The sequence below is a fragment of the Falco cherrug genome, chromosome 2 (genome assembly GCF_023634085.1).
Source record: "Falco cherrug isolate bFalChe1 chromosome 2, bFalChe1.pri, whole genome shotgun sequence".
In the NCBI taxonomy this organism is placed as follows: domain Eukaryota; kingdom Metazoa; phylum Chordata; class Aves; order Falconiformes; family Falconidae; genus Falco; species Falco cherrug.
In genome coordinates, this window is record NC_073698.1 from 98,563,778 (window position 1) to 98,576,459 (window position 12,682).

General features: G+C 36.1%; 1 long non-coding RNA gene across 1 annotated transcript in view; it reads left to right on the plus strand.

Annotated features, from left to right (window-relative positions):
• The window catches only part of LOC114014550 (uncharacterized), a 59,745-nt gene extending 53,783 nt beyond the window's left edge, over positions 1–5,962 (plus strand). The window contains exon 3 of the long non-coding RNA XR_003558091.1: positions 5,883–5,962. This is a non-coding gene — a long non-coding RNA (uncharacterized LOC114014550). The remainder of the gene's footprint in view (positions 1–5,882) is intronic.
• Positions 5,963–12,682: the final 6,720 nt, after the last annotated feature.

Genomic DNA, 12,682 nt, shown 5'->3' on the forward strand with positions numbered 1-12,682 from the left:
AGGACTGATGAAGCTCTGAGATCTGAGCGCTTTTAGAAATTTAACCTGTCAAGAATTATCTTGATTGTGTATTTGAGATTGAAACAACACATACTTTTGAATGATAATGTTTCCTTTCTCTTATCCTATTAAAGTTTTTATAAACTGTAATAGGAACTATACTTATCTAACCAGGAGTAGGGTTTCCCTCTACACTTAAGATAATAATTCTATCACCTCATAAATATTTGAACAAATCAGTTCTGATAGGAGTAGGAAAAAACAGGCATCTAAGGTAATTGAACTATAAAATCTTCTGGAATTATATTTTCATGCTCGTGTTCTGAGCTTTAACATTGATGCACAACAAACTAAAATCCTCTTACACAGTAAAACTGAAAATGCCATTTCAAAAGAAAGAGAAGAATATCAAGTATTTTAAATGTTGCAGGGCTTACTCATGAGTCTAGAATATCAATAAATCAGATTCTGTAAAAGGATCCTGACTCTCTTTAATTTTCAGCAGAACTTGATAGAATAATGTTTCAGTAGTTTTTCTGTTCTTTCTAATTAAATAAACAAACAACACCAACCACTCCCAAGATTAAAATGCATACAGAACTCAAGAGAAATTTAATTTAAAACAACTTTACAGGAGGGACATAAAGGTAGCTCACTGTCTTAGCTTAAATAAAACTCTATACAATAAACTGTATGCATTTACCAAAAGTCGGAGAAAAGAAAATTGCACATACGAGAAATGAGTGTGTGTCTTGCTGTGTTTCTCTCAGAAGCTAGGGGAGTGAGTATTGCTGGGGAATGTGAGAAGGGTGACAACAAACTCCCTAATTTTGAGAATCCTCACAATGACATCCAGAAAATTTCCCTGCAAATAGATATTATTTTTCATGTGAAAGTGTAAAACAATATTTTCATAAAAGATAATCTCAGCAAAGTTTTGTACTTCCTAAAGTATATACTGGTATGCATGACAATGGGATATTTCATGGGTGGTTTCAAACAAATGCTAGGAGAAAACTGGGTCACGAGTGCTAGAAATGGCATAGATATACTGTTAAGGGATAAAGCATAGATATACCATTACAGGCTAAATAAATGAATGAGTTGGGCTACCACGCAAATGTTTCTTCAGGTGGTCCTATTTCTTTGTAGAAAATTAATTAACATTTAATCCCAATTTTTTTTTCCATATGGTATTTTCCTTTTTGTTGAGTACCAATTAAAAAGCTGTTACAGGAATAATCTATAAGATATGGTCTACACTCTATAGGATGTTAACATACCCTTTTGATGTAACAGGATCTAGTAATAAAGGATGAGATAAGAATTAAAATGTTGGCGAGGAATTTTTTAGTGTGTATTTTTGGTAACATAGGGCATCACATCAAAACCTAGATGTCTACACAATATGTGTTCAAATTCCAACACAATTTTTCTCTGAAAAGTTTTCCAGCTCAAAATGAAATTTTGGATATAAATAGGTGGGCAACAAGGGCTAACCTAACCCATCACTAACCCAAAGGTGTAAATGTGACTCACCAGGAAGACTGGAGACCGAAGTTTGTCTTCCTGCTCTGTCTTGAACCTGCATCTTTTATATTCAAAGTGAATGCCATTACCAGTGAACTATAAAGTTAATCTCTTTCTCTGACCTAATGAATATTCATTTATATAAACAAAATAGAACAGTCTCAGTAACAAGGAAGGAAAGACAGAGAAATGTAGGTTATTCATATGTATTATACTGATTACAGGGGCCAGAAATTCAAAATGAAAGCTGACATTCACTCATTCTGCCAAAAGGGAATCACAAAAAGCATGCTAAACGCAAATAAGCAAACAAGACTAGTAAATACTGATAAAATTACATGTTTTAAAGATTCTGCATGTCTGTAAGAATGGCTTGTTTCAGTAATAGCTTGAATTTGTAATTTCCAGCAAATGGATTCTTCTGTAATCCTTATGCCCCCTCCCACACCCTTCCTGTTAATTTAAACTCTGCTTGTGCTGCTGCTGTCAGCTCATCACAGCTGCAATATCAGCCTTAAAAGAGCCAGGCAAACTGGATCCATCTTTTCCAGAATGTATGTTACAGACAGTCATTTGTCTTACATCACTTTTTTACAAAAGAAAATTTATAATCTTTGTAAGTCTCACAAATGAAACTTCTTGTGCCAGCCAGGACATCAGTCTCTAATGCTTTGCAAGATACTTTTGTATGTCTCTCTTTCTGGTTTGGATGCCTAAATCTAAATTACTTTTGTAACTATTCAGATTGATTTAAACTTTCTTCAAAAGCTATCACTCCCATTTTAAGAGGAAAAATTGTAATCCATGCATGCCAGATTTATGATGAAAAACTGTCAAAATGAAAAATTAGTGGCATAAGTGAAAGTTTCAATGTTTCGTATTGCTAAAAGTCATAAGATTTAAAAAAGTGTAAAGAAAGGTAAAAAAAGGTATTCTATTTAGATTTGGGTTTTTTAGTGAAATGTGTACTTATTTTTATAGATGCTTCAAAGTAATGAGGGGAAAACCACTTTGCTGAAGAACTTTTAATTTATACTTTCAAAGCATACCCATATACTGATGTCATAATCTGGAAAGAAATATCCTTAATGTTTATCCCTAGAAAATAAATCAAAGTACCTAATTATAGGTTTTGAAAATCAATATTTCACTTTAAAAGCTCCCATATTCTATTACTTAATGTTTCAGCTGAAGGCCTGCTCCTCTTGTGTGTGAGTTCCCAGCATTTAGAAGTATAATCTTGCTGTTATTGTCCCCAGTCACAAAAAAAAATAATGGAATTCCACTACAATGTCATATTCATACTCACTTAGCAATACTCATTACCCCTAACCTTTTGCCTTAATGGTTCTTATATTTTAAATCTACATTTGTAATATTTGATGTAATAATATACACCCATTGATTCAGCTCTAAAGGCCACCCAAAGAAAGAATGTGAGCTAAAAGGAGAGGGTGCAGGACTATCAACTGTTCTATGTTAGTTGTCAGTTTTCAAGTCAGGATACTTTAGACACGTTTTTAGTCCTTTGCATCCTGTTAAATGAGTTTTAAGTAGGTCAGATGGGGTTCTCAGCATAAAGGTGTCTGTCTCTGTGTAATGTGGTTCAAATGGCTGTAGGGGGGCGTGATTCATTGTACGTTCCACATCACTTCCAAATATAACCCTGCTTTTTTTGTGTGCAGATCACTGTATAAAGAAGTTATTTAAAGAAGATTTAATAATAGTGATACCATATATTTTTCTATATTGTGCTATATCAATTTCTTCATAATAAAGAATAATCAGTTTATTACAATGACGTATTTTTGATGGATTGAATTGAAATTGTCATTCATTATTATAAACACTATTATTTAAGATCATATTAAAAATACTGTAACTAGCATTTTTCTTGATATCTACTATTTATAGTTCATGAGTATATATATGTGCCTGTGAATATGAAAGAGATGTAAACAAAGTGATACCAGGCATGTGGGGAAATCAGCTATTGTGTTTACACATGCCTGAACAGCAACAAATTTTCTAAGCTAATTGGCAATGTGTGGTGCATTTCGAGGGCAGGAATCAACATTATTAATAAGCTGAGAAAAGATATAGATATTTCAAAAGAATAAATTTATTTAGTTAAGCAGAGGTTTGATATTAAAGTTATCCATAATATGAAGGTATCAGTTTAATAAATAATATGATTTTCTTTCCCAGGTAATTATTATTTCATTTGTACTAAATATTTAAGTCAATAACAATTTTAATTAATTTATTTTTAAATGGAATTTTTGCAAGGGAGGTGAGACAAATCTTAGAGGAATGTAAAGGACTACCTGCCCAGTTAAGAAGGAGAGGTTGATATCACCTTTATGGTTAATTTCACCCAGAATTAGATGGCTGAAGAAGGAAAAAAGTGCCTCTGGGCATAGCCATCCATAGGGGATGACTGCATGATTATTGTGTTTGGCTTTTAATCAGTTTTTGCTTGATAACTGTTTGTGTATCAAATGGCTGCAGGCTTCATGTTGAAAATGTTAACTCAAGAGGGGACCCAAAGGTCCCCTGGCTTAGCGCTTTCTCTCCAAAAGCAGTCAATAACCGTTGCCTAGCCAGAGGAACGTAGTGCAAACACAGTGTGATTCTCCTCTTGTATGCTCTTCTTACCACCTGTCAATCAAATATCTAAGCAATTCCTAAGCCAGTGCAGCCATCCAGACAGTTGTGGTCTTCCAAGACTTCTTGTACTCTCCGATCTCTTAACAACATTCACAACACAATTGCTCACCACCAGCTGACTGATGCCCAAACAGTCCCTGAGCAGCAATCAGTGGCTCTGAACACTTTTCCCCAATATATATACTAAATATGACGTTCTATGCTATGGAATATCCCTTTGGCTAGCCTGTGTCAGCTGCCCTGGCTGTGTCCCCTCCCAGCTCCTTGTGCAGCTGATCACTGGCAGAGCATGGGAAACTGAAAAGTCCTTGATTTAGGGTAAGCGCTACTCTGCAACAGCTAAAACATCAGTGTGTTATCGACCTTATTCTCATACTAAATCCAAAGCACAGCACTGTATCAGCTACTAGGAAGAAAATTAACCTTATCCCAGTTGAAACCAGGACAAGAGGTTGTTACTAGGCCATTACTAGGTTCTTTCTTGAGTTAAACTGTAACTGAAGGAGACATAGGAAATAGAGGAGGAGAGGAGAGGAGAGGAGAGGAGAGGAGAGGAGAGGAGAGGAGAGGAGAGGAGAGGAGAGGAGAGGAGAGGAGAGGAGAGGAGAGGAGAGGAGAGGAGAGGAGAGGAGAGGAGAGGAGAGGAGAGGAGAGGAGAGGAGAGGAGAGGAGAGGAGAGGAGAGGAGAGGAGAGGAGAGGAGAGGAGAGGAGAGGAGAGGAGAGGAGAGGGGCTGCAGGCCCAATGTCTGATAATGTCAGAATTGCAGAGCTACAGACAGTGCCATGAAGAATGTCTGTATTGCACCGCTGGTAAAGGAAAGGGTTGTGCAAGATATGGACAAAATCTGTAACTGGAGGGGATGGTGAGGGGCTCCATTTTGGAGTGCAGAGCCTTTCAGAACCAGGAGAGACCAGTTTAACCTTTTCAGTAAAACCATGTAAGGCTAAGACTGCCAAGGTAGTGGTGTGAGACTTAGCAAATCTGGGTATGGGTGCAGCAAAACTGAGACCAAAGAGGGAAAAGTAATTGTTGGTGTGTTATTTGGGAGGAGATTGGGGGAGAGAAAGTGAAGCAGAAGAGTGATAAAAGGGAGGGTGGAGGAAGAGGGAAAAGGGATAAGGAATAATGCAAATCAAATGATGATGTGCCTACTGAGCAGTCCTGGTCTTGATCCTTGCAATAGAAATTAATGGCAACAGAATCACCCTACTGCTCTGACCATACTATGTATGTCAAACACACTTTTCCAGTCAGGAGGACCAGAGGGGAGAGGGTGCTTTCTCTGACTGGGAAAGGACCATTTGGTGTGACCAGTGTTGATGGTCATATCCAGCCTAAGGGTAGTGGCTTCTTCTAAATCTCTTCCTGATAATGACTCAGGTGAGTTTTTTACAATGCACAAGCTATAATTTGGGAGTGGGTCTCAGCTTCTCATTGATGTTATTTGTGCAAAGAGATGGATCTCCAGAAAATGAAAAGAAGTTTTGTGCAGCCAAAGCATCTCAGCAATAATCCATCTTTGCACCCTTTGAGGCTGTATCGCAATTCCCTCCAGTGCGTTTAAAACTCCTACCCTTTACAGAGATACTGTTTGGTTTTTTACATTGCCAAAACGACATAATGAAATGTAAGAAGTCTGAACATCTCATCTTGTATTTTTGTTGTTTGTATCATTTACAGATGATCATTGGACTTTAGTTGCAACTTTGCTAATTCATGTTACATATGTGACATTGCCCAATTGCAGAAGGATATGGCCAATTAGTCCTCTTGGATATGAAGCAGTAAAGATTTTCTTTATATGTGAAGATTTTCACATAAAATGAAGGGGGAAAAAAGAAAGAAAGAAAGAAAGAAAGAAAGAAAGAAAGAAAGAAAGAAAGAAAGAAAGAAAGAAAGAAAGAAAGAAAGAAAAAGAAAAAGAAAGAAAGAAAAAAAGGAAGAAAGAAAGAGAAAGAAAGAAAGAGAAGTTGATTTAAGTTATAAAATGCAAGTTAGTGAAGTTAAGAAGATGCTTTCTGGAGCTTAATTGTAGATTATCAGTATTAAAACTTGTACTAGACTCTTGGGTAGTACACATAAATAAAAATATCCTTTTGACTTAATTCCTAACCCATTCTATCATTCACTGTGCCAAGTATCTTCTGTGAAAAAGGGACCTTCAGCCTTCTTTGGTGAAAAGCATGTGTACAATTCTGCTGTACTTTAAGAATTTCCAGTTACTAGATGGCTCTTCATGATCATAGTTACATAGTATTCACAATCCTGTTTAGGGTACTCTTATCTTTCAGCTGTAAGTAGCAGCAGTAAATAACCTATCTAATTTCTATCACTGCTTTCTTAAAGTATAACAGCTGCCAAGCTTCAATTTTTAAGAAAATATTGGTGCATGTTTTGCCACCAACTTCAGTTTCAACATACAGTGTTATGATTGAAACAAAGAATTTTTTTTAAAAAAATATTCATTGCTTAATAGATTTTAAGTTATTTGTAAGAATGTGTTCACTTTATATTTTCCTTCTTACTCTGTGTTGCCCTGTTATGTTTTTAGGGTTTTGCTGTTATTCTTGGTTTTAATACCTTCATATGAATCTGATTTTAACTGTTTAAAATGTCAGTAGAGACATAGCTGGATGGACAGACTCCTCACCCCATGAGATTGTAGCTGTGGAGTCCAATTTATTCTTCATTTGTGGCTGTTCAATCCTCCTGATTCTGCAGGGTTTGTAACCAAACACTATTTATCTTTTCATTTCTGCTTAGAGAAGGTAGCTCCACAGTGAAATGTGCTCGCTCATCATCTTTTACTCCATATATACTCACACAAGTACTCCATTACAGGTCAAAAGGTACTGCCAGGTGTTACAATGTAAGTGGTGCTCTACCATAATTGGGAGTATTTTATTGTCTCCAAACATTTTCAAGTGAAGTAAGAATATGCTTTGTCTCAGGACTTCATACTCCAATGATTTAGCCTACCTGCTAAAAAAAAGCAATCCTACCAAGAGTAAGAATTCTCATGCAATATATGAACCTTAGCTTGGGTAGGTAACTTTTGCTCTGTTTTGCTTTGTTTTGTTTTAAGTGAGGATGAAACAATAGATTTCCGTGGTGTATCATGCATGCGCTTTTCACTATTTTGTTGGAAAAATTAGAGATTTAAGTCATAATGCAATCTTAGATGTATAATGCATTTAACTGTATGGGCAGATGTATCGTAATTAAATGTTCTTAATAACTATGGTTTATTATGATTAGTTAGAGAATCAAGGGGTCAAAAAATGTTTAGAGAGGGACAGATTCAAACTCCTTTTTTAAATATAATTCCAGTGCAATTTATGCTTTTTCTTCAGTTTCATGAAGGTATAAATAGCTACTTTAGTTTAAATAAATCACATACTATTTCAACCTCCCCAGTAGTCTATTTTTGGTGGATTTATTGTTTGTTAAAAATAATTTAGCCAGTTTTAGTGATAAGGGTTTTCAGTACTTTTATGCATCTTGTCTCAAAAAATATGTTGCAGAATGTGACTTATCTGTGTGTAAAATTCCACTAGTGAACTGGTTTTGGGTTGGATTCTGTTGGGTTTTTTTCTTTTACTTTTCTTTCTTTTTTTTTTTTTAAATTGTATTTGAGGATCTGTGATTTTTCATTTTTTTTATTTTGCAATTCAGTAATCAAATGTCTTTGAATTATGGTATATACTAGCTAAGTAATTTAGGTATTTATTAAAGTCCCCTATTTAATGATATAATACTACAATAAATATTTAATTGCAGTGATTCCTAGAAAAAAAGATAAAAAATGGGAAAAAAGGACATTTTGAAAAGGTGTCTATAGATGAGGGAAGAGCTGATGTTTCCCAGTCTTAAAAAAAACCAAAACACAAAATTGAAACTGAGACAAATTGGAGAAGTATCTAGTTCACTTGAGATTCCTGACAGGCCTACACCCAAACTCTGGTCTTGTCCATGTCCTGTGATCCTGCCTTATCAAAAAAGTAAAGTGAGAGGTTGCAGAATTGTTACTGCAGGTCCTCCATAAAACTAGAAAAGTACTGACTATGCTTAGACCACCTTTCCAAGATACTCTGTCTTTCCAAGAGTGATACTTATTATGAAATAAAAATGAGATTGAGACTTCCTGCTATGTGAGTAAGAAGAAGAATCGTATTGTCTGATAAATAACCAAAGTGATATTACAATTCTAATAATAACAATAAAGTAATAAGAAAGTATTTTTGAAACAAATCTTCACATCCTGTGCATCCACTCCTCTTGCTCTTCCTGGGAACGGCCACGGCGTTACCTGCACATGGTTTTTCCCTGCCTCTAGGGAGTAGAGAAAAGGTCTGGGACTGGGTACTTCCTTCAGAAAGGTGGCAAAAGGAAGAGAGCTGCTGCATGTGAGCTGTCCATGTAGGACTGGAGGAGGTGGCTGGAAGGATACTAGGTGGGGTGCTCATCTGTGATAAAGGGTTTCATGGCTTAGAGCATAACTGCCTCAGAATAGGGTCATAATTATTCATTTTCATATTGCTCAGCAACTTCCACTAGAGAGGAAAGTCTCTGGTAATATTCAGTTAGTTGAAGAGTAGGAAAGGAAAGAGATCTACATCCTCCACCCACATCTTTTCAGGCCTGTTCAAAGGTTTAATGATAATGCTTACCTAGATGAGAGGAGGACATTTTCTTTGGTCTCAGCACTGTGAAATGTTCAGATGTCATCACCTACTGTAGTGCCTACCTGTGCTCAGAAAGAGTCTGGTTGCAACCTGACTTCAGAGATGCTTTGTGATCACAGTTCACTTCCTGGAAGAGAGCATATATATCACAGAAAGACTTGTCTCTGTATCACAGTACATTCAAAATGAGACTTAGACTGAAGTCAATCTGTTAACTACAGCAAAATTAGAACATTGGGGGAGGAAGAAATTAGGCAGTAAAGCAACTTGGTAATGTCTCAAGGTGGTATGAAATTACATTTTATAATCAATAGTGAAAGTAGATAAAAAAGGAAAAGAAATGCCTGGATCAGTTTTGTACATGAGTAGATACCTCCACACTTTACAAAGGTGACTAACCAACCTCCGTATCTTTATGAAGTATTGTTTAGCAGTAAATAGGCAAAAAGATTGAACAGAAGCTGGACAGCAATTTTCTCTTTCTAGATTTCTTTTAGAAGAATAAAAAAGGAGCTTGAATAAAGCATCTTGGACAGCAGTGTTCATGTATTGCTGAGAAAAGCATTAGTTATGAGATCTGAACAACAGTTTGCAATCATGGAAATGTCCATCTGAAACCTTTGTAAGTTTAAGGCCACAGTGTTTTTATCACCCTTAAATGTTGACTAAATCCCAAACATGGAAGAAGTTGGATGCATTTTGTTGGCCATTTATACACTTCAATTCATTAAACACAAGTTTGCTTACTGCTTTTGAGTCAGAAACACAAGAATATGAAAAAAAAGAAGCAGGTCTTCACCCTACATATGACTTCATCAACTACTTTTACTTGTGGATTTTCCTGCATTGTCAGCTTGGACCTTATTTTTTTGTTATCTTACTTCATTGCTTACAGTGCTTCCATGCTAGATGACTGTCAGGATCCCTTCTGGAAAGGGATAATTCCATCTCTGAGAAAACCAAGGAGTCATTCCTGCAGTCAATGAGAACCAGATGATGTGAGGTCTCTGTCCCTCTACCCAACTCAGTCCTCAGGCTTTCTTCCAGCATTTATTAAGCCCTAACATATGGCATGCATTGTGTGCTAGGAATAGCCACAAAGACCTCCAGTCATTTACCCAACTGGAAACTGTTCCAAGCATTTTTCAGTGTGGGCACAAGTTAATGCCCAGGAAACTGGACAGGCCACAGGCTTCTTTCAAAAGCAGTTTGAGTTCTGACACCCTGATTTGAGAGGGAAGAAACCTTAGCCATATGGACACAAGCCAGATCATGCCACCTAGTCTTGGCAATGCAGGAAAGTCCCTGGACTGTTTTATTTACTTGTTTTTATTATGCAGACATAGTACTAGTTACAACTTAACAGGGATGATGACAGTAAAATCATTCTTTTTTAACATGTTTTTGTCATTGTTGTCCTTATTAACATTCTGATATGATCTGGCAACAAATAACAAATAAAAAAGAATACAGTGAAAGAGTAAAACCATTCCAAACGCTGCAGGTAATGCAGGAAATACTGATGTAGACTTGAAAACAGAGCACTTCTTCAGCAAAGGAGAGGGTAATTACCCTGCAGAGATGCCATTCTTCTCTGCTACAAATCTTCACCTACCGCCTTTACAAAGGTGTCATGAACAGAAAGATGATATCTGATTTTTTTTCCAAAATTACATTAATTTTGATTTGTTAGTTACTGGAATACATGTGAGGAAAGGAGTAGATCATGAGCTGCTTTCAAGTTATGCTGTTTAATGCAAGATCAGGGGGCTAATTATTTTAGTATTATCTTCCATTATTCAGGCATGGCTAGGGCTCTGAACTTGGTGTATGGATATTGCTAAAGGATAATACAAGGCAATTATGGCTGTAGCTTTCTGTCTCATAAACATAGCACAAGATTTTATTCAAGAGCATGCTAATTATGCAGACTTAAAGCCCATAATCACAGCAACAGGACTATCTGGAGCATATGTTTTCAGACTCACAGGACCTTGTATAACCCTACACACTCAATATGGCAAATGGTAGGCACTGTCAGACAGGAATCCACAAGTAATCCACCCTCCATGACTACACAGGCCTTCATAGCTCATAGGAAAAGAGCATGCTATGCTAACAACATGCCATGGTAATATCTGTATATAAATACATTCTCAAACATGATCTTAGGAAGTTTTAGCAGGAGCTGTGACTGTTTCATCTGTATCTAAATGAAGGTATCCTCTTGTCCTGGAAAAAAAAAAAAGAAGTGGAAAAGGATTTGCGTCTGTCTTATGCTTGAACGTAGGATGTGGTTAAATACACTTTCTGTATATGTAAAAGCCGTTCTGAAAAGTTTTGCAGCCAGTATTTTCCTAGCTGCCTGCTAATGCCACTATCCATACAAGCACTCTTCTATGCCACTGATAATGACACTTTCTCACTCGGCATTAAATTATGGTATTGGTGGCAATACTATTCCATGTTTTTAGTATGTATGATGGCAGAACTTGTGTCTCAGCATAGTCAGTGAACTGGCAGGGTAAATTAGAGCTTAGTGGCTTGCTCTTCTAATGAAATGCAAAGCACATCAAAATCACATACCTAAAGTGCAGGTATTCCTGCTAAATTAGAAGTTCACAATCACATAATGGGATGCACAGCAACATGTAATGTATATATTCATTACCATTATCATATGAACAAGAAGAGATCTGGCTTCATGTTTCTCACATGACCTCAAACACCAAATGAGGGCTACAGGGATGCTGAGAAGCAGAAGCTATTTATTGACAGCCAGAAGCATTTTTGGGCCCACGCTGTACTACGCAATGTTTGAGAATCTTGACATAAGTCTTTTGGTTATATCTCTGCAAAAAACATTTTCATATGTAATTTTTTAAAATGCAAGTTACCTACCACAAATGGTGTATTTTAGACTTAAATTTAAAAAAAAAAAAATATTAAAAATGTCTTGAACAGATTGCACTGCAGATGCAATGCTACAACTTGTGTTGTTTAAATAGCTTTTTTGTTTTTCCCATTGCCAGAATGAAAGAAACTATCTTCTTCACTTTCCTTCACTTTGAACAAAATATATTACTTTATGCACAGAGGGGTTAATTAATTCTTCAAATGTTATGCTTTTCATAAGTTTTGTTTAGTTTTAAGTAAATTTCAGAATGCCATGTACTCCTTTACTCCTTTACATTTGAAAAAAGTAAAAAGTGTCATCTTTTATTCTTAATTTTTAGACTTCATGTGCCTCCAGGCCTTTTTATTATATTCAGGAATAATTAAGGAAGTCATCATTTAGTTAATGTAATGCTACACTACTTGTCAAATAAACCTCAGACCTTAAATTTCATCCATTTGTAGTCATAATCTACAGAACTATAAAAAACTAGAGTGGTCAGGTTCTGTTACAGTATGTAGGGGAGTGTGGTACATAGACTCCAGTAAGTCATAGGCAAACAGATTATTTGTACCTGGATACAAAATTTCAAACTTCTTACTTCAGTGCACTATGTGATGTCTACTTTGCACATCATTGTGGTTGGACACAGTACTGACCACAAGGTGTCCACTTTTAGAAAATTGCATCTGTGAGAATTTTGTATCTTTAAACTGTAATTATTTTCTTTCATTCCCATCACCTCCTTTTTTTGTTGTTATCTGTTGAATCCTAGTGGATCAGTAACAGACTAGGATTTCTTTTGCTAAATCTCACATAGCACAACAAAGCTTTGCTAAAAGAACCTCTTCATCCATATGATGCTACTTTGCAACTTGGAACTACCCATGAAAGAAAAA